The sequence below is a fragment of the Pseudopodoces humilis genome, chromosome 5 (genome assembly GCF_049639895.1).
Source record: "Pseudopodoces humilis isolate 2021_Gansu_Grassland_sample_001 chromosome 5, ASM4963989v1, whole genome shotgun sequence".
Lineage (NCBI taxonomy): Eukaryota > Metazoa > Chordata > Aves > Passeriformes > Paridae > Pseudopodoces > Pseudopodoces humilis.
The window spans coordinates 46,761,397-46,788,466 of NC_142204.1; the positions used below are offsets into that span (position 1 = coordinate 46,761,397).

The 27,070-nt window shown below is 34.3% G+C and overlaps 1 protein-coding gene across 1 annotated transcript in view; it reads right to left on the bottom strand.

Annotated features, from left to right (window-relative positions):
• IMMP2L (inner mitochondrial membrane peptidase subunit 2) overlaps positions 1–27,070 on the bottom strand; it is a 403,902-nt gene that overhangs the window by 293,951 nt on the left and 82,881 nt on the right. The gene's annotated exons all lie outside the window — the stretch shown is intronic.

Below are 27,070 nucleotides of genomic sequence, written 5' to 3' on the forward strand. Positions count from 1 at the left end.
ACTCTAAGAATAATATTTTTTTAAGTACTAGAGCACAGTGTGTGCTAGCATCTTCCTGTGGGCAAGGATACCAGAAGCAGTGGGGACTTCCAGAGGGCACATCCTGGTAGCCAGGGCTTTTCCCACTATCTCTGGCCAGGGAGCAGACATCCAGGGGGCAGCTGGAGTAGCCCTTTCATCAAGGCACCTCCCTAAAATTTCTAATTATTTTCTAATTATTCATATTTAATTTTTATTATACATGTTATTTTAAAGGAGTCTGTTTCAAAGTGCTTACATTTTAAATTGGATTTACTATGAAAACATTAAAATCATGTAATGTTGGTTAACATATCAATATTTTATCATTTGGCTTGATTTTACTCAAAATTAAGTATATTCACAGAAAATTAAAAACTGGACAGGAATTTTGGTCACTAATTACAATTTTGGGTCAATTTCTGCTCCTTGTCTTCTCCATATATACAGCTAGACTTTTGATTTCTCTGTGAAAAGATCATATGAGCATGAACCCAGTCCAAAAAAATGAGAGCACATCAAGTAGTAAACAAAAATATTCAGGGACAAACAAGACAAGATTACAAGAGAGACATTGCTTCGGACTTGAAATTAGAGTAGGAAAAACCTGAAATTGTTCAAACACAGTAACCAGTGGTTCCAGAAATACTCCACAGGTCCACAGAAAATGAGGAGAGAAACTAGCCTTTGTCCACCAATTAAAACCAAAGGTGTAAATTCCAATTCTTAAATACTACCAAAAATGGCAAAGAAAAAGTGCTTTTGAAAAGTGACACTTGCTTCAGGTACTGAAAAAATATTTCTTAAATAAAAAAAACCAAAACTACTGAAAATACAATTCTTTAGATATTTTCAAGCAGAAGAGACAACAGCTCTTTTAAACATTCAAATAGAAGAAAGGCATAAGGCCAAGACTAGAGAAGTGAACAATTTAGAGAATTTGTATTTTAAATAGGATAAATTGGCACCTACTAAAGAATAGTGCCTAATTATTTACAAAACAAACCCACCATAAACAAAACATAAGAAGGGAGTAACCAAACTGCTTGTCCAAAAGCTGAAGATAAAAAGAAGAGCCTCTATCAAGCATTTAAAAAGTTTCTAAAAGAGAATAACAAGAGTTGCATTGGATTTTTAATTGAAAACTACAAAACTTTAAAAGACATAGAAAGCTAACTAGACTTTGCAAAAAAAAAGGTATTTTCTGTGCTAATCATACAACAATGAAAGCAGAAAATTGTATGGAAAGAATGCAATTAAATGAAGCCAAAGTAGAGAGATGAAACTCCTAAGACAGACATAAGTTGCACATGAGAAACTATAACCATGTTTGCAAGTAGCTACCTAATATCTTACTTTGATGCTTTGAAAAATATCTGCTTTATATACTAGGCAAATAAAATCAGTAGTACTACCACCACTAAATTTAACTAAGTTCAAAAGCATGTAAAATGGAGCAGCTAATGTGAGAAAAGGTAAAGGTGCAAAGAACTTGACCACAAATTTTAGTAACACTACAGAAGATGTTTTAACTTAAGAGCTTATTGTTTCACCAATTATGCAAAATTTTTTAACTCTGTGATTATTGTAAGGAATAATGTATGAAATGGGATTTCCTAGACACACCATAGACTGATAAACAATATATATATATATATATATATATACATATTAGTTGTAGCGAAAATGTCAATAGATGCATCAGGATAGTTTAAATCAAGGAATATATTTGCCAAAAATGTGTACAATTGCCTTTGGTTTAAGTATATATGTCTAATTAATAATGTGAGACTCACTGGAGGATTTCAGTCAAAGAATGAAACTTAAAGTTGTCATACACTACACTATAGTATATAATTTACATGAATAGTGAAGAAATTTAACCCTGTTTAGGGTTTACATTTAGCTATAACAGGACAATTTTCCAGTAAAGCTCTGTAGAAACTTAGTGTATATTGTTTTGAATCTTCCTACCATACATATTGATTTTAATATTTGGAAGAACTTGCTTCCTTCTGGAGAAAATATCTGGTACTCAGCTGAATAACTGTGTTACATGATGGGTGAGCAACTGGCTCATGAGCTGGGCACAAAGGGTTACAGTGACTGGGGTGACATCAGGCTGGTGACCTGGCACTAGTGGGGTTCCACAGGCTCCATCCTTGGCCCTGTGCTCTTCAACGTCCTCATAAATGACTTGGATGTTGTACAGGAAGGGACACTGAGCAAGTTTGCAGATGGTACAAAACTGGGAGGAGCTGCTGACTCTTTTGAGGGCAAGGAGGCCCTACAGAAAAACCTCTACAAGTGAGGGAACAGGGTTCCAACCACGAACCACATGAAGTTCAACACTGGAAAGTGATGGATTCTGCACGTGGGATAGGGCAGTTCTGGATGTATGGAAGGACTGGGGAACAAAAAGCTGAAGAATGGTGTTGTAGAAAGGCCCCTGGGGGTCCTGGTTGATGGCCAGTTGAGCATGAGGCAGCAGTGCCCTGGCAGCCAGGAGGGCCAGCCCTGTCCTGGGGGGCATCAGGCACAGCATGGCCAGCTGGGCAAGGGAGGGGATTGTCCTGCTCTGCTCTGAGCTGGGGCAGCCTCACCTCCAGTGCTGGGGGCAGTTCTGGGTGCCACAATAAAAGAAAGATACAAAGCTGTGAGAGAGTGTCCAAAGGAGGGCAGCACAGATGGTGAAGGGCTTTGAGGAGAAGCCTTTTGAAGAGTGACTGAGGTCACTTGGTCTGTTCAGCCTGGAGGAGACTGAGGGGAAAATTCATTGCAGGCTACACCTGCCTCAAAGGTAAGTGGTGGGGAGGCAGGTACCAATCTTTTTACTCTCTTTCCCTCTCACTGGTCACTTTTACTGATCACTGACAGGACTCAAGCATGTACCTACATGTCATTGTAGACTGAACCTACAATCAAATAATTCTGGTTTTGATCCATGTTCATCCAGCCCAGAAAAGTTTTTACTCCACTTGTCACTTACTTTTCACCAGGATTCTTTGCTCTTCAGCTGCATTTATGACACGCCTAATTGTCCTTGTTTTCTTCTTGGTGCATCAAATGTGTCAGTTCTGAGCTATTTCCCAAGAAAGTTAATTTCTAGCCATAATCTCTGCAGGTTCCAGTCAGTCTCTGGACTGCTAATCTCAGGATTTATTTTAGCTTTGGTAGCACTCATACACCTGACATATTACAACAGAAGAATATAAATTATATCACAAATAAAAATATGCAATACGTAACATCTTTCAGTATCCCTAACTTAAAAAAACATGAACATAAAAAAATATAGCTTTAATAAAAATCCCACAATTAGCAGTAATTAACAGACCTGGAATAAATTACACAGGCTAAATACATTTACTTCCCAGGTTTTTATCTCCTGTTTCTACCTTTAAATGTAAAGTTATCTTTCCTTGTAGGACTGCTATTTGAGATCAACAACTATTTTAACCTGAAATAATATTTAAAATGGCAGGGAGAAGGGGGGAATTGAAGGTTAGTCTAAATATTTTCTCTTTAGTTCATTTTTGCATTCATTACTGAAGATCAAATGCACATACAGATGAAATGTACTGCAGGACAGCATTGAACAGGATATATTGTCAAATCAGTGTTTCACTGAACTTTCTGACAGACTGCTTTTAGCATCTTTCCAGGTTACAACATTTAAAGGTCTCAGAACATTAAACTACAGGATAGAAAATATTTATTTTGGAAAACACAGTTTAAAATACTTTCATTTTCTCTTTTATATACATATTCAGTTTTTAATAGTCTCATTAATTGCCTCTTCTATGCAGTTTGAATTAGAAAACATACAACAAAAACTACATGAAAAAATGACTACATGGCAAAATTCTCTGAAGTAACAGTTATGGAAACAACTTATTGTATGCAAAGTAAAACAAATCTGTCTTTATGGAGGACTGTCAGAATACACAGTAACTTACTGACTAAATAAGGGATGAGTCTCACATATTGACACTTTGTTGCAACCACGCAAATCACTCACTATGCTTATCTAGAAATTGGCTAGTTCTGTATCAATGAGGAGTTCTCATCTCATCTGGTGTTTTCTAAATTTGTGGTGGATTCTTCAAATAAGAAGATACATCTTCCATTCATTGAAAAGCAAAAATAATCTAAGTGACATCTTATTTTCAACAGTTCTGTGAAAGAAAAATGCTTCAATTTTATACGCAAGTTCAAAATTAGTCAATATGTCTGTCTTTCCTACTACCTCTTACCTAAAGAGTTCTTCTCTAGACAACTTATTTACAAGAACTGACAAAAGTAGCTGTAGTGTAAGAAAATGGCCTCATTATGGCCAAAACTGTAGCCCAGACACAAAGAAGGCATCAATCAGTGAGGAAAGCTCAGGCTGATGTGAGTAATAAAGCAGTTCTATTGCTATGAAGTTATCAGAAAAGTTTCCAAAGACTACAGAAAGGTTTAAAAAACTCTTCTCATGATTACACAATCATGGCCTAACAAATCAACCTAAGACCCACTGAGATATGCAGTTTTTTCATTGAACAAAATTAAGTGAAAGAATTTGCTCACTACAAAAAGCAGTAAATTCTTATGTAAAAATAAATAAATAAATAAAAGGCTTGTATTTTGCAAAACAGACTGATTTAAGTTATGTGTAAATTACACATTCCTCTTTCACAGTGTCTCATTACATGTAATAATGCCAATTTAAATAAGCCAGTGCCTTACCGATCAATAGTTCAAGCAGTACGGATTTCAAAGGGTGAAGAAATACTCAATTTTAATATAATCACAGTCCAACAAAAGCTTGTTCATTCAGGAATTTTAGTGAAGCAACTCTCAAGTTTTTCCATGAGGCAAATTCTTTCAAGTTTTGTACCTCTTTTTCAGCCCAGTGATTAACTTCATTCTAAATTAAAACCTCTTTATGTCTTTTTATGGCAGTCTGTATTATATATTTCCACAAAACACTGAATTAATACAGTGAGGAGAAAAAAAATGCATACTTGTTTTTTAACATCACCTTCCGGTTAGTGAAACTGTACTTTCCCTCAGTTTTTCTAATATATTAAAAATACTGAAGTTTTTAAAACAATGTGAATAAATGGATTGCTTCAATTGTAATATGAATCAAATCCAAAAAAGACTGAACAGAATATTCCTTTAAAAATCTGGAACAGAAACTACTTCCCAGTTTTCAATTTCTTAAAAATTATTCATTTGCTCATAAAGCTTTTTCTAAACTTAAAAAAAAAAAAATGAACAAACAAAAAAACCCAAAAAAAACCAAAGAAAACCAACAACACAAAACAAAATAAGACCTGAAAAGCAAAATAAACTAATTTATGTTTCCTGTCAATTTGCATGACTTGTTTTCCTTAGTTTTTCTCCTGGTACTTAAAAGACTTTGAGATCTGCATGGCCTACATTCAGTGCCATTTCAGGAAGGATTCATGTCATCTACTTTGGAGGCATCTGTATCTCAGCTAGTTCCCTTATGTTCTATAGTGAATAGAGAGCAAGCGGTCACTTTTAGTACCCAATTTATGTAACTGATTTCAGATGTCTGTTTCAAAATGAGATTGTTTACTCACCTGGGAATGCCCATTTCTCTCCACTGACTGCAAGGGAGAGAAGTCTAAACAATGAACTTAAATTTAGACACCTTCATTTGGCCAGATGAAACCCAGGCTTATAGTCTTTCCAGATACAATCTCTGTTTCACATGCCCAATGGGCCTTTTGCTTTTAAATCCTGTATAGTACAACCTTGTTTCTTGACAAAGTTCCACTGTGCTACTCTCTGGGCCAGTCAGTAGTAATTTGCTTGTAAACTCTGTAAAAGATAGCATTATTCCAACAGTGACAAGGTTTACGTTCTCTTGTCTGTATGTTTTTGATTCTGCTATTACAGCATCATCTAGCTTAACTTCCACTAAAATCTGGGCAGATCTAGAGCTAGCCATTTTCCCTCATTTGTTCAGTTTCCTAAATTTGTATGGAAGCTGATGTACTATTGATTCCACGCCTCAGTTTCGGGGGTTTTTTGACACCCTTTTTAAAGGGCAACCCATTAGATTTTATTTCCGTTTTAATTAGTTTCATTCTCTGAGCTGTACTGCACTTAGGATAATTTTAGTATCTTCAACTGTAAGGATGTCATCCTATACCACATCCTCTTCTATACTTCACAGCTATCTTACAGCTCTTCAATTTAAAAATTTTCTTGCAAACTTCTTAACGTTAAGTGTCAACAGTTTGGTTTTAGATGAGGTCACTCTCTCTTACATAGGTGCCCTTTTTCTGGAAAAGTCCTTCACATAATGTTTCTTCCACAAAATGTTAAACACGTTTACATATGAGTTTCTGAATTTTAAACATTGGGTTAATGAGCAGAGCTAATAGCCAAAAGCAATAGCTTTGGATTTATTTCCATATTTCTAACCTATTTTGATTTTTGGACAGTTTTCTTTTGGACTCATTTACACTAAAATAATTATTTAATTCCAAGACTGGCATTTGCTAATCCTTTGCAGGACACAGATTATCTAGTATCTTCAAAGGACTGACAGACTGTTACTAAAAAGCATTTTAAATTAAAAGTGTTGTTATGTTGTAATAAACAAACAGAAATAAGTCACTGATATAGCTAAATCTCAGTTGAACCTCAAGATGGGGTTATTCAAGTACACCACAACTCTCATTTTCTTAACAACTCTTCAACAACACTGGAGTCAAAAAATGGTATTAAAACAAACAAATAATTAATTCAAGGCCTAGGAACAAACCAGAAAGGTTTTCTTGCTTGATTCCCAAGAGAAGCACTACAGCCACTTATTGTTTAAAGTATTAATTCTTCAGAGACGCATTAAAGACTCCATCAATATGTAAACCACTTGTACTGTATCATTTGTAGCTTTGCTTGACATTTAGTTTCATGCACAAAAACCAAGGGACAAAATTGTTCTTCTTGCGTGTTTATATTCTAAATTTGAGGTACATCAGACATAAATCTAGCATTCTTCCAGTTTATTTCAATCTGGTCACACTAGGGAAAATATGCTCAGGTTTTAACCTCCCAATAATTCTCACAAGAATCAAAGCTATCTCTCCAAATGTATTGTTAGCAACAAAATTCACTATCCAAGGTCAAAAAAAATTGCTGACCACATGTGAAAAATTTTTAAGGAAGCTCATGAACAAAGACAGTAACCTTGATATCTTTCATTTACATAGTTTGATAAATCCCTTTTGGAAGATCAGACACTTAGTATTTACAATTACATTATCTGCTCAGATATGATAAGCAAACTGCATTGATTTCAGCCATTGTATGGAGCAAATCATCTGATAGCTTTTTTCCATACTTAGAGCATTGTATTTCAAGCCTAATTTATCTACATTAATTCTGGTCCTACCTTTCTTGATTACAAAGTGACAACAAGTGGAAGAAAGGGACTATATTACTTTCTTCCTGAGTAAGTTCCTATCACAATGTTTATTAGAGACAGCCCTCAGATTTCCTGGAAAGAAAGCTCAGGTTCCCTGTAGAGACACTCCACAGTAAAGGTCCAGAAGGCACATAATCCTTGCATGCAGAAGTGATAGAATGACTGTGATAACCTATTCACACCAGTATAATGCCAGCAGCTTTAACTACCAATCTCTAATATTTTGATTTATATACATATATAACTTTCCAGGCTTATTCCAACCTCAGGTTAGATAGAATTGGGTTATTTATACAATGATAGTTCATCTGTCATATACAATTTTGAAACAAGGTAATTAAAGCCCATAAGTAAGGGTGCTAGGTACGCTTGCATTCCAAATGGACTTTGAGAGCTGTCTCAAACTTGTCTCTTTTGTAACCTAGAAAATTTTTTTCACCCCCATATCTCAGTACCACTTGTGCAATATCACACTGCTTCCCTGCCTGAAAAAGTTGTTTGGAAAATATTCACAAACTTTAGTGAACTTAAACACATTTTACCTAGTGACATTGGCTATATGTGCATGAAGATGGCAAGCAAGGTGAAAGAGGCACATGTTTACAGATAGATGACTATAGAAATGATGAGACAGAAAAAGGGGATGTAAGCGCTACTACATCCATTAGCCAAACCCTTGGCAAACCACAGGCATCAAAATAAAGCTGGCATTGGAAACTGTAACTGCCCACTTATCCACTGCCAGTCACAAAAAATGTGTGTATGCAGTACTTCCCATTCTGCAATTCCTTCTTGAGAAACAAATGAAGGTGATCTTCGCTTCCAAAACTGCCAGGTCTTTCAAAAACTTGCAATATATACAAGAAGCACTGTCTCTTTATTTTCCAAGGAACAGACACTTGCATGTGGCTATACTGGTATCCTGATAAGTACCTTCTAAAAAGTAAACTTATGGTCCCAGCACTGCTAAGAAGGCGATAAGTTCAAAAAGCAGTAAAGCTCACATTTATCTACTTAATGCAACTGTCCTGTGAGCAAAAAAACGTAAAAGCCTTTAGCTGGAAAACAATTTCTCTTCTAATTTAACACTGAAAGATCTGAAGAACCTCAAGACTCTGCAGTGCTACATTAACTGATGCCACTTGATTTCAAAAATAGCTCATAACCTGTTATGATGGCTGGTTATGATTTGGTCATGCATATTAAGTTCATCTTCAATACTTAATATAGACTTCATGAGTTAATATATTATGTGCCATTCTTTAGTTTTCTAGAGAACTTCTTTATTTTTCTTCATAATTTAGTTGCTTCATATGCTGTGGAAAATTCAACAGGATGGAAAAACCATTGTGAATATTTCCAGGCTACAGTGCAATGTGCCTAATGAGAAGCTTAAATTTAATTTTCTCAAAACCCAACATATGTAGTACTAAAAGTCCTTGTCAATCTTTAACTATAATTGCACTCTGCTCACTTATAAGAGTGTCTAATTAGTCATTACTCACAGTGACAGAACACATCCCCTATCCTTCAGAATCAAATATGACACAGCAAAATATTTTAGGCATGTGTTGTTAACCATGTATTTTTGACAAACTGAATATTCCATTCCAGGAACACAGCCATCAGAGACCAAGAGATTCTGGGCTCATTAAAATTGTTTGGCAAGATGGAAAAGGTTACAATGTATCTTTTTATTGCCTCCCATCAAGATCAACAGATAAAAATCTACAGCAATGTTGATCTCAGACTATTCACAATTAGAATTGGGATTTATACCCATTATTTCTTTTCTCTGGAAAGCAAATAAAGTAATGAAGGAATTAGCATGAATGTTTATGTCTGGTGTCTAGCAGAGCTGAGTAATTTGTAGAGTGCAGGAAAGTGAAGATTGGCTGATGGGTTTAATTTGGACTTGTTTTTACACTTAAAGTAATTTTAGCTAAATTGTTTGGATACAAAAATCTAAATGTTTCATTTTCCAAGTGTTTAGTTTTCTTCAGAACCTCTTACAGAAACATTCACACATAGTATCATTTCCTTAAGATGAAATTCTAATGAATTAACTATTTGTCTGTTAGTAAATTTTGTTCTGAAGCAATATGATTTACAGCCCAAGACTGTGAAGACTGGAAAAACTTTGATATGTGACAGAAAGTAAGTTTACAATAAAAGGTGGCCAAGAAATTCTTTGCTATGATATATAAATCATACTACTGCACTTACAATAGTGTTGCCAGTCTCTCAAAGTACCATTGTCACTGTTGGAATAATTCCAGAGAAGGGCTACAGCACCTCTCCTACCAAGAAAGGCTGAGAGGTTGTTCAGCCTGGAGAACAGAAAACTTTGGGGAGATCTTGTGCCTTCCAGTACCTGGAGGGGGCCTACAGAAAAGCTGGAGAGAAACTTTTTATGACAGCATGCAGTGACAGGACAACAAATAATGGCTTTAAACTGAAAGATCAGAGCAGATATGAGGAAGAAGTCTTTGATTGTGAGAATGGTGAGACACTGGAACAAGTTGCCCAGGGAAATTGTGAATACCTGGAAGCTTCAAGGCCAGGCTGGATGGGGTTTTCAGCAGCCTCTTCTCGTGAAAAGAGTGCCCATGGCAGGGGGTTTGGAACGAGAGGTTCCTTAAGGTCCCTTGAAATCCAAACTATTCTATGAGTCTATGTACATTTGGATCTTTCAAACCTTTTGTATTAGGCACAAGAGAGGTAAAAGTCTTTGCAAAACATGCAGTCCCTGTAGTTTTTGTAGTCAAAAAAGACTGTCTGACTGCCAAAATTTTCCCTTAATTTTCAACAGATTTCTACTAAAATCCTGTGACAGGCATTTACAATAAACTTTCACTTCCTTTAAACTGCCTGATTGGTACAATTTGCTAACAGGCTAAGCTTGAAGTATTCCTGGCAGATCTCACCCCCTTCACACTGCTTGACTAGCACTAAAAAGGTAGCTGGAGCATCTAGTTTCCCTAGGTGCTTATACAAAACTGTAATAAAAAGGGATACATAATTCATGCTGATATGCTTTTGGCCACTGGTCTAACCCAATGTGAGCATTTTAGATATTTTACCATATCCTTTTGAATATAGTACCTAAAGGCACAGGCATTTACCAAGGTGTAGGAATATGGAGATATATATATATATAAAGAGAGAGAGAATATTATATACTCTGATTTATTCTTTGCTATTTTCTAGTGATTTTTTCTAGTGAATTCATATTTATTATATTATTTTCTATGAATTCATAGTCAATGCTTTGCTTTTTTGTTTTCTAGTTAATATCAAGTTTTCAAAGAATTGCCCATCATAATCTCATGCTTTCATTATCAGGTGATAACTGTCAGCTGAAATCCATAATTTTAGAATCAGAGCAAGGATTCCTTTTCACTGCCATGTGTACCGCCTTAAATTTAACTAAACTGATTTTCATTCTATTTGCCATACACTCCATTCGACAAAGTCCCCTGGGAAATTTTCATTGTTGGTGCTACCTTACCCACCCAGAGTAAGTTAGTAAGTCAACAGCAAATTGAAACATATCACTGCTTACTGGGCTTTTTCCATATTATTTATAAATATATTGGAAAGCCTATGTTCAATAAAGATACTGCAAACTTCATGGGAAACCATTCTTCACTGATCAAAGCACCATACATTTTAATCAAGTATTTATCCTTGCAAACTTAAACACAATAACTATTTATTTTCCTTTATGACCTCTGGTAAAGTATAAGAGTTAACATCTTTTATAAATTCTGGCCAAATGTATTAATTAACCGGATTCACATAATAACCAATTCTCTCAAAGCAGCACTATATATCCAAAATTTAAAATTTCTTTTTACAACAGCTATGTTTGCTTGCCCAAAAGCATATGATATTTACCCATTCATTCATTAATTCTATTATCCACTCAACAATCAATAATGAAAAGGGAAAATCATTACTTCAAATGCATTCAGATGGTAGTAGGAAGAGTTTTTGTTTTGCTATGATCAATTACACAAAATGATGGAGGCAACAATGTTTTCCTTAGAATAACAGAAAACCCACAGTTACATCAAAAAGTGTTTTATTTTCACACAGTTTCTTCTGTCTGTATTTCTGTCTAAAGATTATGTTAGACATTTGTAACAACTGCATAAATGGTCTGCATTAATGAATAGACATTTCAGTCATTTATAAGACTGTTAGTATTTTAGCCTATGAAATCATTATGTGAATTAAACTAATTTCCATCATAGCCATTCAATTTCAAACAGCTGCACAAACCAGGATTTTTCCTTTTCTAAAGAAATCTCCATACTATTGTGTTTTGTATCTCAGTTATACAGCACCAGTATTGTCCTTTACTGGCATAAAAGAGACCTTGAAGCCATGGTCTATATTTTAGGTGCTTGCTGTGACGCTCACCTTACCATCTGTTCACATTAATCTCTCAAATGAATCCACTCAAAAGCATGCCAAATATAATCATATTTATGGTAAAAATATTTGTAACTAAAGGCAGAAAGGAGAACTTGATGACTAGAAGTAGTGAAGTTTGATGTACATCTTTAATCAGTCACCTTTAAGCTTGCATTACAATAACTGACAGTTTTTCTTCTTTTGAAAACACCCACTTGACAAGGCAGACAAGATAATCAGGCTACTATATTAGCTCTGTAGCTTTTATGACCAAATGACTCTACAGAGAAAGAGCATGACTTGGCCATTTCTTTCTCCTTCTCATCACCTATTACAGCAGACTAGCAAAACAACCTCCATTTGGAGGTTTTTTTGGAAAGAGCATTAAAATGCTATTACTTAATGAATACTGCTGAAAACAACACAGGGAATGTCATAGATTCTCAACACCAAAAAGATCATAGAATCATAGAATAGTTTGAGTTGGAAGGGACAGGAAGGTCTTCTAGTCCCATTGCCCCGAAATGAGTAGGGACATCTTCAGCCAGATCAGGTTGCTCCGAGCCCCACCCAAACTGACCTTGAATGCTTCCAGGGATGAAGCATTTATCACCTCCCTGGGCAAGCTGTGCAAGTGTTTCATCAGTTCCATTGTAAAAAGCTTTCTTCTTATATCTAACCTAAATCAACCCTCGAGTTAAAAACTGTTACACCTTACCCTGTTTTAACACACCCTGCTAAAAAGTTTGTTCTGATCTTTAAACATCCCCATTAGGTATTGAAAGGCTGCAGTAAGGTCTCTCTGGAGCCTTCTCCAAGCTGAGTGACGCCACCTCTTTCAGACTGTCTTCACAGGAGAGGTGTTCCAGCCACCTGATCATCTTTGTGGCCTGCCTCAGAACTTACTCCGACAATTACACATCCATCTCTCACTGTGCCAGAGCTGGATGCGGCACTTCAGGTGAGGTCTCACCAGAGCAGAATAGAGGGACAAAATAATCTCCCTCAACCTGCTGGTCATGCTTCTTCTGATGCAGAACGCAAATGAAACTGAGCAAGACAAATTAATTTGAGCAACAGGAAAGACAGGAAGCCAGAAAAAAATAGGGCTACTCCCAACCCTTTAGAATCTACAACCTCTCTTGTACCCTAAACTCCTTTAAATTATTCTTCCTAGCTCTCTCTCTCTCCTGTCCAAAATGCACTCTCTAATTATTATGAAACTGAAATACCTTTCTTTCAAAAGTCTTGACTCACTTCTAATTATATAAATTCAGAGGTTATAAAAATGTGGTTACAGGTGATAAAATTAGGAGAAACAGAAAATTTAATATAGAGAAGATGGAAGATAAGCAGGAGCAAAAAAACTCAGTGAAAGAAGGTTCATTCTTCATGTAAATCAAAGTTTTAATCTATTATCTGTTAAAAAGAAAACCCCAACAAACTGGTAAAGTGCTTTCCCATTGAAGACTAAGAAATAGTCTAGAAAAATATGACTAAGCAGAGACCCATATAAGGGCACAAATGTGTTAAACAACAGCAATTTTTGGTACAGCACCTTGCACCTAGCCAGGTGATGAACACAAGCAGATGCAGATTAGAAAGCAGGACAATATAATACCAAAGTCACATTTAGAGATCACACAAATACAAGTACATTTCAGTATCTATGAATTTAGTTCAAAAAATGGGTTTCTGTGTTTACTAAAATTTCTGATACTTGTTATGATATTTGATTCTGATGAATTCTAAAACTTTGAATCACTTTAATTTTCTAATTACAAGACACATGAATCCCGATAGAAAATTAGGCAATTATAAACACCACATTTACATTCATCTCTTTCTCCTTTTCAAATAGCAATTCTAGTTTATGCTACAATCAACAGGTTTAAAAATCTTATTTTTTATAGAAGAAAGTCTTAAATTTCATTGCATAGCCATACAGCCATGTCAAAAATTATGATCTCGCTCCCTGACATATTTGAAGCAGGTTTTAAAGGCACCATACTCTCCTGAACAAAGCTCTCTAACCCATGCTCATGAAATGAATGTTGCATAATATATTTCTAAACTGGGCCTATACCTATTTCAGAGACATCAAAGAGGTCAAATAGGTCAATAGACAAGGCCACATTAAAACATTATCTTCCACATAATCTATCTTTATCCATTTGGCCAGCAAATTCAAATGCAATTCAGGATGATGACTTAAAATATTTCATTTAGAAATAGTACTCACTCCAAACCATTTTAGAAAATAATCTATTTAACAAAATAAAGGTCAAGAGCCAATTAGTATTACATGTGATTTATAATGTTACATTTCAAGAGAAGGGAGTAAAATAGGCCTGATGTATTTGTGATAGCTTTTCTCAATATATCAAATCACATGAATAGAAGGATAATGATAATGAGCAGAACCAGGCCCCAAATGGTTACTTTGCAAAACACTAAACAATGGAAGATCTGTCTCTGCCCAGAGAGCTTACAATGTAAATGATATTATTCTTTGTAAATGAAATATAGAAAAGAACGGAAACAAACAAACAAGCACAAGTATTTAGATTGATAAGAAGCACTCTCAATTAAAGAGGCTTTAAATATACTGTGTTAGTTTCCTGAAATGCTAAACTCAAATTGATGCAATGTAGCACTTGTCAGTGAAGATATTTCATCCCTGATTCTATAAAACAGACTACAAGGAATCAAATATTTGTTTGAACTGTGTCCCAAATTATGTCCAAATATATGTGTGGTTGATAGCTGTACTCTACAAGCCCACCAGGCAGCAGATAAGTGATTAATCACAGTTATCAATTTAGAATTGTCACTGTCTCTTTTAAATATCCTGCTCCAAATTAATGAGAGGAGTTATCTAAAGAACTACCACATTACCATTTGCTGCTGTGAAGGGACTATAATTAACTTGTAAATTGTTTTAATTTCTTTGATTAGCCTCTACAAAAAACAGGTCATCAGAAATATTTCTTCCCTGTTTTTACACCTAAATTACTTTTTCCTTGGGATCATTACAGACAGCATCTACAGTGACACCTTAGTTGTAAGAGTTAGCTTTTACAGCGTCTGCTATTCAGACTAGAATTTTCCCTGCTGAGCATCTATTAAAAGTTGATTTTTTTTTCTTTAACTTTCCAATTAAAATTGCTCAATTATTATTGGAAACCAGGTAGAGGTAGAATATATTATTCTGCCAATACTATGATGTTCATGCAATGATTTCACCAAGAAATTTAAATGACCCTTTCTTTTGAACCAGATCTTCAAATCTGTCCAGAGATTAAATTCCTATAAATTTATAATGTCTTCTGAGCTCACAAGACCCTATTTATATCCTCCAAAGTAACAAACCTTTACAGACTGCTTTTTGGTTATACTCTGTTGAGGTCACTACTCAACCCCAAGACCACCTTGTTTACACTAAACACATTCAATCCCCACATAGAGCCAGCATGGTTCATCTACTCCCAGAGGAAAGCTGGACACATTTACCAGCTTTATTGACTCTCCAAATTAAACTAATCATGCCAGAAACCAGTCCTTAATTCAATATTTTCTGTAAATAATACACTGAGGACTATGTGTATCATGCTAGGCTATTAGTATCACGATCCACTTCAGGGCTATCAAGTATTCAATCTTTGTGCAATTGCTTCCCATGCCTGCTATTTGACGATGCAGAGGTTCAGCATGAGAACCAAAATCAAGCAGAATGTCTCTCCTGTATTTTCAGTAGCTCCACCAAAGGCACCTATGGAAGTCAGACAAAGTAACAGTAGCTTGTCTTGCTGGCAGATAGAAACAGAAGTAAATCGGATAATAACCTGGAATAAAGGCAGGGAGACAACAGAAAAGCAGAATGAAAAGACACACAGAAAATTGTTTTCACAAGTCTACATGCTCCTTCTCAGAACACAACTTGGGTTTGCCAAGTATGAAAACTAGTCTTTATGGCACCAGTTACTAGCAAAAGCTCCTAGCAAAGTTAATGCCTTGTTCTTCCATGCTGCTGCTTACATAGCCCAACACTAGCTTGCAATTACTAAATAGGCTTGATATTTTTTCAACACAAATATACAGCAGCTAAAACACAGGCTTGTATTTGCATGTACCTCTTGTTTTTCCATGTTTCTTTCATAAACAATAACTTTATTTGGTGAGAAAGGTCAACTTGTTTAATTTCAATGGTTATTTTGTCCTCCTCAATATTAAACTGTGGTCTGCAAAGAAACAAAATAAAAACATCACAGTACCTTCCTATTATTTCAAACACTAATGTCAATTTGATTGGCCTGTTTGTTTAGACAACTATCATATTAACATAGTTATTTTGGAAGAATGTATTGTTCATGTATGTCTTAAATAATCAAAGTGTTGTTATTCTGAGTCTCTTTCTTAACCATGTTAAATTCATTTTAATCTTAGACACCACCCAACTTTGCTGAAATGTCAGTTTCTGGATTAGGCTTCATCTTTCTTTCTTCCCCAGACCAATCTGAAGCTTATGTCTTTCCACAATACATCTCACTATCAATTCAGAATTCCTTGCTTACTGAAAAAAACACTGCCCCAGAAGTTTCATTTAGTTTGAGTAAGTTTTCCTACAGCTCTAAACACTTCCCTTTACATTGGTTCCTAGGCTGTTTTAGGACCTACATTCTCAGGATGTATCTGTATAGGATGACAGCACGTCAAGATTAATCCAGAGCCTTAATACTAAGCACACACATCATCTGTAAAGGATTTTAATATCTTGAAAAGATCACACTATCACACTTTCAAGCTTGCAGCTTTGATGGACGGGAGGTTGTTTCCTGTTAGAAGGAAAACAGTAATCAGATCTCAGAGTAGAAACAACCACTGCTCATATCAGAGACATTTCATTTGGTGGTGCTCCAGAAATTTGAGCTGAAAATTAATGTTGGCCAATACTGTGATGGTGGGATCAAATCAGAGCATTCCAGTGCTTCTTCCACTGTTACAACAAATTATTGAAATATATCTACTTTTACAAATACCATATCATATTACAGTCATCAAAAAGAAAACACACTGGTCCTGGAGTCTACAGAGTCTTCTGTAGAAGTTCTTACGGATAGGTAAAACCATTCCTTAATTAAGTGTATCAATTCTACTTGGACAAACATCCAAGGGACAAATCGGCAAGAGGCCATCACTATAGACAGAAATCCAAAATTCAGCACACAAGAATTAATGTCTATATATGCACATGTGTGTGTTTGTGTGTGTGTGTGTGTGTGTGTGTGTGTGTGTGTGTGTGTGTATGACTAATAGCAGTCCAGAAACATACAGTGAACAAGGAGTTTTGATTTTTCTGCTTACCACACTGGATGCCAAGCTGCAGATTGCTTGTTGTTACGTCTGCAGGCAGCAATCTTGCATTGAGCACCCAATGGACAGTTTCATTGCTCAGAAAAAGGATTCTTTGATTCAAAATGGTGCTTAGGGCACTGAGGTGAACTACACAAAGCCACTCTGGCTAAAATAGTTTTGACTCCAGGGCAACTGTATAAATTAATACCTTGCTATGCTGAAGTAGAAATTACATAATCCTCCCGCTACATATTATCACACATTTAATGATCTTTGCAAAATAAAGTTATATTATCCAGTGATAATGATCTCACATGAAGTAAACTTGCTCAATGTTTCAAATAATTTCTAAGCTTTCTGTAATTTCCTGTCACTGTTTTTCTAAAGTCTCTGCCTTCCTTATGATAAGTTAATCTTCAAATTAATGTTAGGGTGGTGGTTCAAAATTTGATTTCCTCTAGTGTTTCTAATTGTTTGGTATCAGTGAGGAGTGTTATCTCTTACATTTTCTTTAGGTTTTTTGTTTGTTTTTAGAACAGCAGACTGACTCACAGAAGGGAAAAAACTGCAACATGAAATCAGCTATACAACATAGTGTAATTTAAGCTAGCCAGCTTCATGTATTAGCACTCATTCCTGAGTCTGGTCTGATTCAAACATTTTGTTTGAGTGGTTGTAACTTTAGGACTTAGAGACATTTCTAATAATTGCCAATGATGTCTTGCCCTGCAGCTATCCGGATGAAATTCTATAGCAATCATGCCATGCCACTCAACTCACAAAGTCAGCCTGCTTGAGCACTTCACAACCTTCCCCATTTAAGTTGCTGAAACACTGTTGTGTCTTCTGCAAAATTTGCTACTTCTTTGTTCATCTTCCATTTTCTGGCTAATAATAGCACATTAAGTGCTAACATGAGTCCTAGCAAAGAACTGAAGTACACTGCACTATTAATAAAACTGGAACATACATACATACTGACTACTTTCTTTGTATCAGATACCGTCCATTTGAGAAACCTTGCTTCTCCTTTAACATCTTTTGGTTTTCCTAGGCTTTTTTTTTTTTTTTACTACAGTAGTAGTAGGCTACAGTACAGCTGCAGAAGTAGTAGCTTCTACAGTACAGCCTACTAAAGGAAAGTAACATATATTCTTCAGGTAAATTTCCTCCTATCTTTTCCAGTTCATTTTGGAACAAATTTTATGTTTTCTTTCTGATATTTTTCCACCTACTATAGCAGTAAATATAAAAAATACTATTGACAGTTTAATTATTACAGAACAGCTTGATTTTTCTTGGAATGAGTGTTAAGCCTTTCTCACCACTCAAGCCTGCATACAGAAAAACAATTTCTTGCTTAGACTGATTCCTATAATGCTAAGATAAAGCATGCATGTTTAAAACTGGGAAAAAAAAGTTCAAGAGAACACCTGAAGTTTTGGAATCTGCCTGCAGTTCTAGAATTTAAGGAGAGAGTGAATATTTTTAAGAACATTTTGTAAACTACTAAAAATGTAAATTTAGTCATCCCAAACACAAAGGCTAAGATCATCATTGTTTACATAAGCAGTATTATTCATTGCTAACATATTCTTTATTAGCACTCTCAAGTAGAATTTTAATTTTTCATAGCTGAAAGCAAAATTTGATAAATACCATCACATGTGCTCCTGCCTATATGGGGTTACTCTGTAGGCCAGATTAATGCCAGTAAAGTCATAAGCCATACTGCGGTTATAGCTGTGAGGATTTAAGGATATAAGTCAAGATTTGGAAGAAGTAGTACTATCTTTTATTGAATTAATCATACAGCTAGACTTCCTACAATTAAGATCTTGTACTGGGCTTGTATTCCCAAAAACATGTGGGCTTTTTTTCTGAACTGAAAAAAATCACTACCACTCTCTGTAAGTCTTGCCTTACTGATATGGGAAAAAAGATCAAAACAAGAGCTCTGAAGAAAAGTTTAGATTGGGAAATTTTGACAAACTAATGGAATGCATCTGAAAGTGTTTCCTGGATGTTGCTTAGAAGGAATGAAAAGTACTTCCTTCTTAAACAAAGACTGAAGATTAGGAAAAAGTGGTCCCTTCATTGCCTTCTTTAAAAATCATGGTGGGCATAGAAAATCTTTCACCCCTTCACCACAAAGACTTATAAAATAGTTATTCCTTAAAATATCATTGGTATACCTGGTATTTTACTAGCTGAAAAACACCTTAAAATTGCCAGCCTAATAACAGATAGTGTTCAAAGTGAAGGAAAGAATACAAAGGCATATCAACTCAGATGCACAAATGGACCTAAAATTTATACCCGCATGTGACAATTTAGTCAATTCTTTATGTACATCAGAAAATTTACAGAAAGTATTTGAAAGTACAGGAAAAAAAAGCTTTGCAGATAGACTGAGAAAGGTATGTACTATTGAGTAGGAGGAGAGATATGGAACATTAGGACTAATAAATAAATGCTAACCTTGAGAATGAATGCCTAGAAAATTATGGCGTTCAGAAGAGCAAGCACTGAGGGCTGCTTGTTTTTGCTAAAAAAAGTTACAAAACAAAATGGAAACTATGTAACTGAAATAAAGAAACTAGTAGGAAGTATTTTGCAGGCAGAGAAGAAAAAAAAGAATCAGTTAAAATGTGTCTGAGGCAATATGTTTTTCAGATACAATACACTCATGGCACTTTATCACTCAGTATAATTTACTGTTTCAACCGTTTCATTTCTTATGTAATAATTTTGTAATTTCATATATTTTGAATCCCTGCAGGTTTTCTCATTTATTATATGAAAGTGTGCATTTAATGACAAAAAAACATGATGGGTGCTTGGCTCCAGCACGAAGCAAATCGATGAGTAAAATCTAACAAAACTATTTTGCAGACCTGGTTTCTGTAAGCAGCCATGTCCCTTTATAGCATGTAGAGTAGGAATGGGCTCTAGTGACATACAAAAGAAACTCTTACTTTGATTATGCCACTATTAATTATACAATACAATAGCTCCTCTGAGATGAATAGAATTGTTGTAGCTTGTGAAATATGTGCATATCTTTTAGCACTGAGAAGCACTGCAGAAGTGTAATAATTAAATTAACACATTAGAAGGTTTGCCAAGCACGTAGCAGGATCTAGGTTTATGGATAAGAGTGAATAAAATGGTAAGATTAAAAAGTAATTTCAGTTTTTAAACTGAGACTTTCTGTCATATATGGCCAAAAGCATCCTACTTTTGAGAATTTAGTCCTGCACTGAGCAAGTCAGGATATTGACATTGTTTTCTGTTGCTGTAAAAGAGTAAGAACAACATAATTACTACTTGCCAACTATCCCTATTTTTCTACTGCCTCTATCTTATTGCAGACACGTCTTCTTTCATATTGTTGAAATTTCATGAAGATGAAATCACTTCTTCATAACTAAAAAATTATTGTAACTTGATTTGAAATAACGTGATCCTAGATCACTGCACTTTAATAATTTTGAAATTAACTTGTTCTTGAAAATAATGTGTTTGACTCCAGTGGTTTTTTGTGCAACTTCTTTTTGTAGTTAAAAATTTGTTTTGATCATATGTATGTGGTTTTTAACTTCTTTGTTTCATCTCCTGTTTTCACGAATGACTAAATATGGCAGTGGTGAACCATATTCAATGTTGCATTTAAGACTTCAGTAAATCAGTAAATTTAAATTTTTATGCCTCTGCTCTAAAAGGACAAAATGCAAAGTGGTAACACTTTTTTTAATTTTGTTGTAGTTGTTGTTTCGTTGTTTGGTTTTTATCAAAATCAAATCAGAATCAAAATAAAGAAATTCCCTAAGAACTAAGAAATATGCTGTTTTGGCAACTTGTCTTACAATCTTTCCTAATTCTGTGAAATGTTCTCATCCCCTGTGTATGAACATAGAGCAAATATAGCACTCACATAGCAAGTAACATCTTTGTTATGTAATGGTGTGACATTTTAAATAAAAGTGAAAATATGCATAGCAAGATAAATATGCAGTGGAAACACCTCACGAAGCAAAAGCAGAATATATTCACTAATGAATGGAGAGACATGTGATGATCAGGCACTTCTAAAAATAACATGTTGATTCAGATCATAGACCTCACTTAAGATTGTAATGAGAATAGTTAAGCTGATGAAACTAGTTTGATAAAGACAACATATTTAGTGTTACCTTTTAGAACTACATTGTCATTTTCATAGAAGTATTTATAATATTTTAAATTATGATTTTATGCTGTTAAATCAGCACCCCTTTAGTAGATACCCTTTGCAAGAAAAAAAAAATTATTACATAAGCATAAGGAATTATTTCTTAAGTAACACTTATTGCATAAGGAGTTCTACTCACCAGGGAGCAAATGAGTGGACTTTTCCATTTTAATTACAAATAAAGTAACTTAGCTCTTGACTGTGTATCTTAGATGCTGTGTAATTTATTTTGACAAATTTCTCAAAAATTATTGTATTTCAAGAAAAATTTTATTATGGCAACCAATTCTCCCAGGAAAAGACATAGAGTTTCAAAACCAGAACCTCTGCAGGTCATACTAGAAAATTCCATATTGGCTTCTGACTTTAGGAGAGAGTACTTAATTTTACAAATGAAGAGAAAGCAACTGCAGAAGAAATATAGCCTCTATCTTCTTAGGCTATAGAACACAGAAATCCACTAGGAATGATCACAGCTATTTCACAGAATTGTATTTTAAATTAAAAAGAAAGATCTGAATTAATGTACAGGTTATTTTTCCATTTCAAAATGCTTCCCTATTTCAAACCACTATACCAATTACAAACACATCAATAAAAGTAATAAACAAGGAATCATCTAGTCCTGACATTGAATAATCTTCAAATACTGACCTAATAGAAAAGCATAAAGTTAAATCTGTGTAAAAGGTTTGGTATTTTGAAACCAACAAGATAACCTACCTACATGGAGATGAGGGATGTAAATACAGGAAGGATATTCCAGTTTGCTGCTCATTATCATTCTTGAAATGACGAAGTATTATTTCAGATAGCAAAAAGGAGCAAAGGAAAAGGCTTCCTACCACCCTGGAGGCATTTTCATAGTGCATTGCTTTCTTCTACCAACTTCAATTAACTTGGGCAGTAGTTACTGTAAATTACATCCTTCTTATCCAACAAAGGCAGCTTAAGGTGTTTCCCCTCTTACAAGGGCATTTCTTACTTCGATATCTGTGTGATTAGCATGGCCTTTTCTGTATTTCAATATCTCCGCAAAACACATGCTGCATATAAAAAGTCATTTGAAATATTTGACAACAAGCTCTGATATTTCAGTCTCATTATTTTATGAATATGCTGTAACAGGTACTAAATTTTGCTATTAGTATTATTTTGGAAATGTAGACTAAAACTAAAGACCATACTGCAGAAAAAGCCTACAAAGTCATTGAATCCCGCAGGGCCAGGTTAAAACAGAACCTCACAGTGCCTTCTTCAGTTTTCCAATAAATGAAAAACTCCACCATGTGACAAAGCAGCTGGCAAAATGCAGATTTAGCTGTCAGGCAGAAATCCATATATGACTGAGCTCAAGACAAGAAGTGGAAAGAAACTCTTCAACACAGTTTTTCATTGCATCTCCTTTTAAGAAGTAAAAAGCAGAATTTCCTGTTTATTATATAGATCCATACCATTAATTTTCTCCCAAGTATTTTTTAAAAGAACATAAACAAAGTCAGCTTCTTCATTGTGAAGATATAAAGACATCTTTTATTTTTACAGACTTGAGCCAAATTTTATATTGGCATTAATACCCAGAAACTGGAATGATGCTTCTATACTGCTAACAACTGTTCATTGTCCTATGATTTCTATGGTATTTAGGAAAACAGAAGTGCAACAATGCATCACATTGTTAGTCTTATATGTTAATTGTAAGACTTTTGGTACTCACGAAATTAAGAGTGGGAAGGATTTCACTGCATATTAAAATGTATTAAGAAGGAATATACAAAGAATGAAGAACTATTTCAGGTGAAAGACAGTAGTAACAGCAGAACAAATAAATATAGAAATATAAACACACTGCATGTATGTATGTACATATGTATAATAGTCAATTGATCATCAATAAATTCTGGCAAAAATATTAGTATCTGATCTTCCAATAAGATATGCTGAAACAATTTCTAATTAAAGCACTGGGTACACAATGTTATAAAAAATATTATATGGAGTGATAGCTTGTAATAATGGAAAGGTCTTATTAACTGTGAATTTTCCAGCAGAAAACTAAGAGACAACTCCTTCAATTCTAAATCTCACCAGCATAAATCAAGAAAAATATCTCATAGTTTGAATAAGTAAAACTGAATAGATTAAAAGCACTTTTCAACAAAGTAAACTTTTAAGTAAAAAAAAATTTAAAAAAGTATAAAAAGGCTTAAAATTTGCATTGGGAATGTTGACTATAATATTATTTACTCTCTAATTTAAGGAATATCAAAGAAAATTCCAAGTGAAATCACAGACCCAAATTCACTAAAGGGAAAATTTCTTTCCTGGAGGAAGCAAAAAAAAATATAGCTTACAGAAGAGCATGGAGAAATATTTCATTGGAAAAGTCCATATCCATCCTCACACACCAAAGACTAAAAATGAAACAATGTTTTAAAATCTTAAAGGTAAATATAAATTCTTACAGTTTTAAATTTAAGGAAATATGTCAGTCTGAAATGTTTCTATTTTATTTGCTGAATAAAATATTTTCATAACTTTTTAAATTAAATTTGTAAAGTAATAGCAAAAATCAACTTCAAGGTCTTATACCCAGACAACACCTACTCTGGCTGTTGACTACAAAAAAAACCTCTTAAATTATCACAGCATGTTAATCATTTGGTTGGTGTATGGCAGCATGCAGACTTGACTTAAGGTCCCCATCTAAGCAGGATCATATAAAAAAAATTGCTTCTCACAAAGAGCAAATCTACACAGAGGTGAATCACTTACATATAATGTTTTATAAGACCTAATGTAACACTGCTGGCACTCCAAAATCTCCCATTAAAAAAGAGCCAAACTGAAACCTACCTCATAGGAGGGTCAATGTCATCTCTGGATGAAGACAGAAACATTACTTACTATCAGGTCCAAAATTATTGACCGATGTTTTACATTCAACAGAATACTCTTTAAAATTTAGACAAAAGGAAAGCAAATGAATTATAGGCCAAAATTTCTGTAAATCTGAATTTAAGTCCAAGTGTCTGAATCTGAATTTTAGCATCCAAATGTCAACTTTTCTATATTTACACTCTCCTTCTATTTGAAGATATATTTTTCCAGAATCTAATCATGTTTTTGGCAGAAACATTGCCCAGAGCATTCTGGAGTTCTGCAGATTTTTTAACACCAGAACTCCTGGCACAATCTCTATATAGCAGATAAAATTTTAGTAGAAAATGCAAGAGAAAAAAAGCAGTAAAAAAATCAAAATTCTCTCCTCATCTCTTACATAACTAATGTTCTTTGAGCTTACTTTCTCCTATTTGGCCAGAAATGAAAGACTGTAACAGGGCTCAAATGTACCATTTCAGAATGGTGCACTTTTCATTGGAAGCAGTTTGAAGTTTCTGCAGTCAACTGTTTCAAATATTTTTTCATACAATAAGATCCTTTGAGACAAAAAAATAATTTAAAAAAAAATCATTAATTTTTTTTTTTTTAGTATTTCATTACTCATGTATATAAATTCTATACGAGTGAAACTTCAATTATAACCTCCTTTTCCCCAAGCTAAACTCCAACACATGGAATTCTAACAAACATTATAGAAAATTAAACACTAGAGGCAAAAAAGATAAAATTTTATGTTAAACTGTAAAGAAAGGCAAAGGATTTGTTAAAGAACATATGAAAAGAGTTTGAAATATTCACTATAATGATCATCTCCTCTGTACAAAAAAACCCAATATTATGAATCACCAGCAAGGAGAATGAGTGAACTACTTCTGATTTCTCCCAACTAATCTTCTTATAACATCTCACAAAAAGAGAAAATTACTCAGTATTCATGAGAAAAGAACATCATTAACACCGTACATCATATTATAATTTCATACAAGAATTTTGCAAAGTCAATATATGTTCTTCAATAATACTACAAAGTATTCTTAAGAAATATATCCTTAATTTCTGCAAATTGTTTTGTAAGGATTATGGAACATCATTCCAGAGAAAGTCTAATTCTTAAACAGAATCAGAAGTCTCCAATTTCATCCTTATGCTGCACAGCAGGTGCATTTGAGGTCTCTTCCTATGCACCAACCAAAGTCTGAAGATCTGCAACTTCCTTAGGCAATATAAACCACTGCTTTTACTTTATTGTCAAAAGTGATTGTCTTGTTGTTTTTTCTCCCTAATATCTAACATAAAAATCCCTCACTCTTGTCTAAATATACATTTGAAAAGCAAGTCAGAAATCCCCAATGGGATTATTATGCTTGAATTAACTGATTATAAATGGGTGCATTGTTAATTTTATAACTGATTCTAGTTCTAGCTGAAATTATCCTAGACTGTAACTCCAAGGTTATCAGATTCTTTTAAATTTAACCCCCAAGAAAAATATAAAAAAAAAAATTCAAGTTGTAACATTCATTGAGTACATATACACATCTAATATATGTACGTCTAGTAGAGCAGTACCTAGCAAAATTACAGACTTAACGCCTCCATAAAAAAAAGCATAAATATTAAGCTTCCAAAAAAAGTTAACAGAAAGAAGTTAACCTTTTGAAAAGGAAAAAAATAAAATTCAGAAATTATTTTCTCTGAGTGTCCAAATCTTGCATTCTGTGGCTCAACAAAAAAAAAAAAAACAAATAGAATTACAAGAAATGTAAACCACAAAAAATGTTACATTGGGAGCAAGGAGGAGATTTAAATGGCATAATTATTCCTAGAAAAAAAATGGACATTTTGGGCACCAGCACAGGATTTAAATCAGAGTTTATGAAGGTCAGAGGGGCTCATAAGAAAGAATATAAGAGGATCACTTACAAGGGCAAGGTTGAGATCACTTACAAGGTTGAGAAGCTAAAAAAGGAAGTTTAAATGAGGTTAGAAGTAGAACAATTGTTGGTTTTGTTATTTGGTATTTAAAGAATGAAGACTTGGATTACAGAAGCTGGAAATTAACATGATGGTACAAAAGACATGCATAAATAATTGGATCAATTCCTCAACCAGGTGATAGGCTATGAGTATTACCTCACAACAGTAGGAGAACAATGTATTCAAACACATAAAAGTTTTTACTCAAAAGCTTTGCAATAAACTTTAAATACCACAAAATATTTTTTAATGAATGGGCCTTCCTGCTGGATTCATTTGGATGAACATTTATTGAAGCACTAATTGTCAGCACTACTTTCAGATCTCCATCAGTTCTCATAAATGTCCATATGTTCTTTGGTTTAAAAGTGCAGCTTAATGACACAGAAAAGTGCAAGCCAATTTATCATCCTTCCTTAACCTTTTGAAAAATAAATTAGTTTTTATGAGAAACAATCACGGTAAATAAAGTAAAAAGCATTTCTATTCTGTCATAATATAGTGTCATTTTGCATTAAGTCTTAATGCAATTGCTTAACTTTAAAATTATTCAAATCACTTATTTTTTCTCTGACCTAGAGTTTAGTATCTCTAGAAGGGCAAAGACAAAGACCAACTTTCCAAATAGCTTTATGTGTTTGAGATGTGACTATGCACCAGGTGTTTGTACATCTCTCTCAGCAGAGACATATTTCTACAGTGTAACC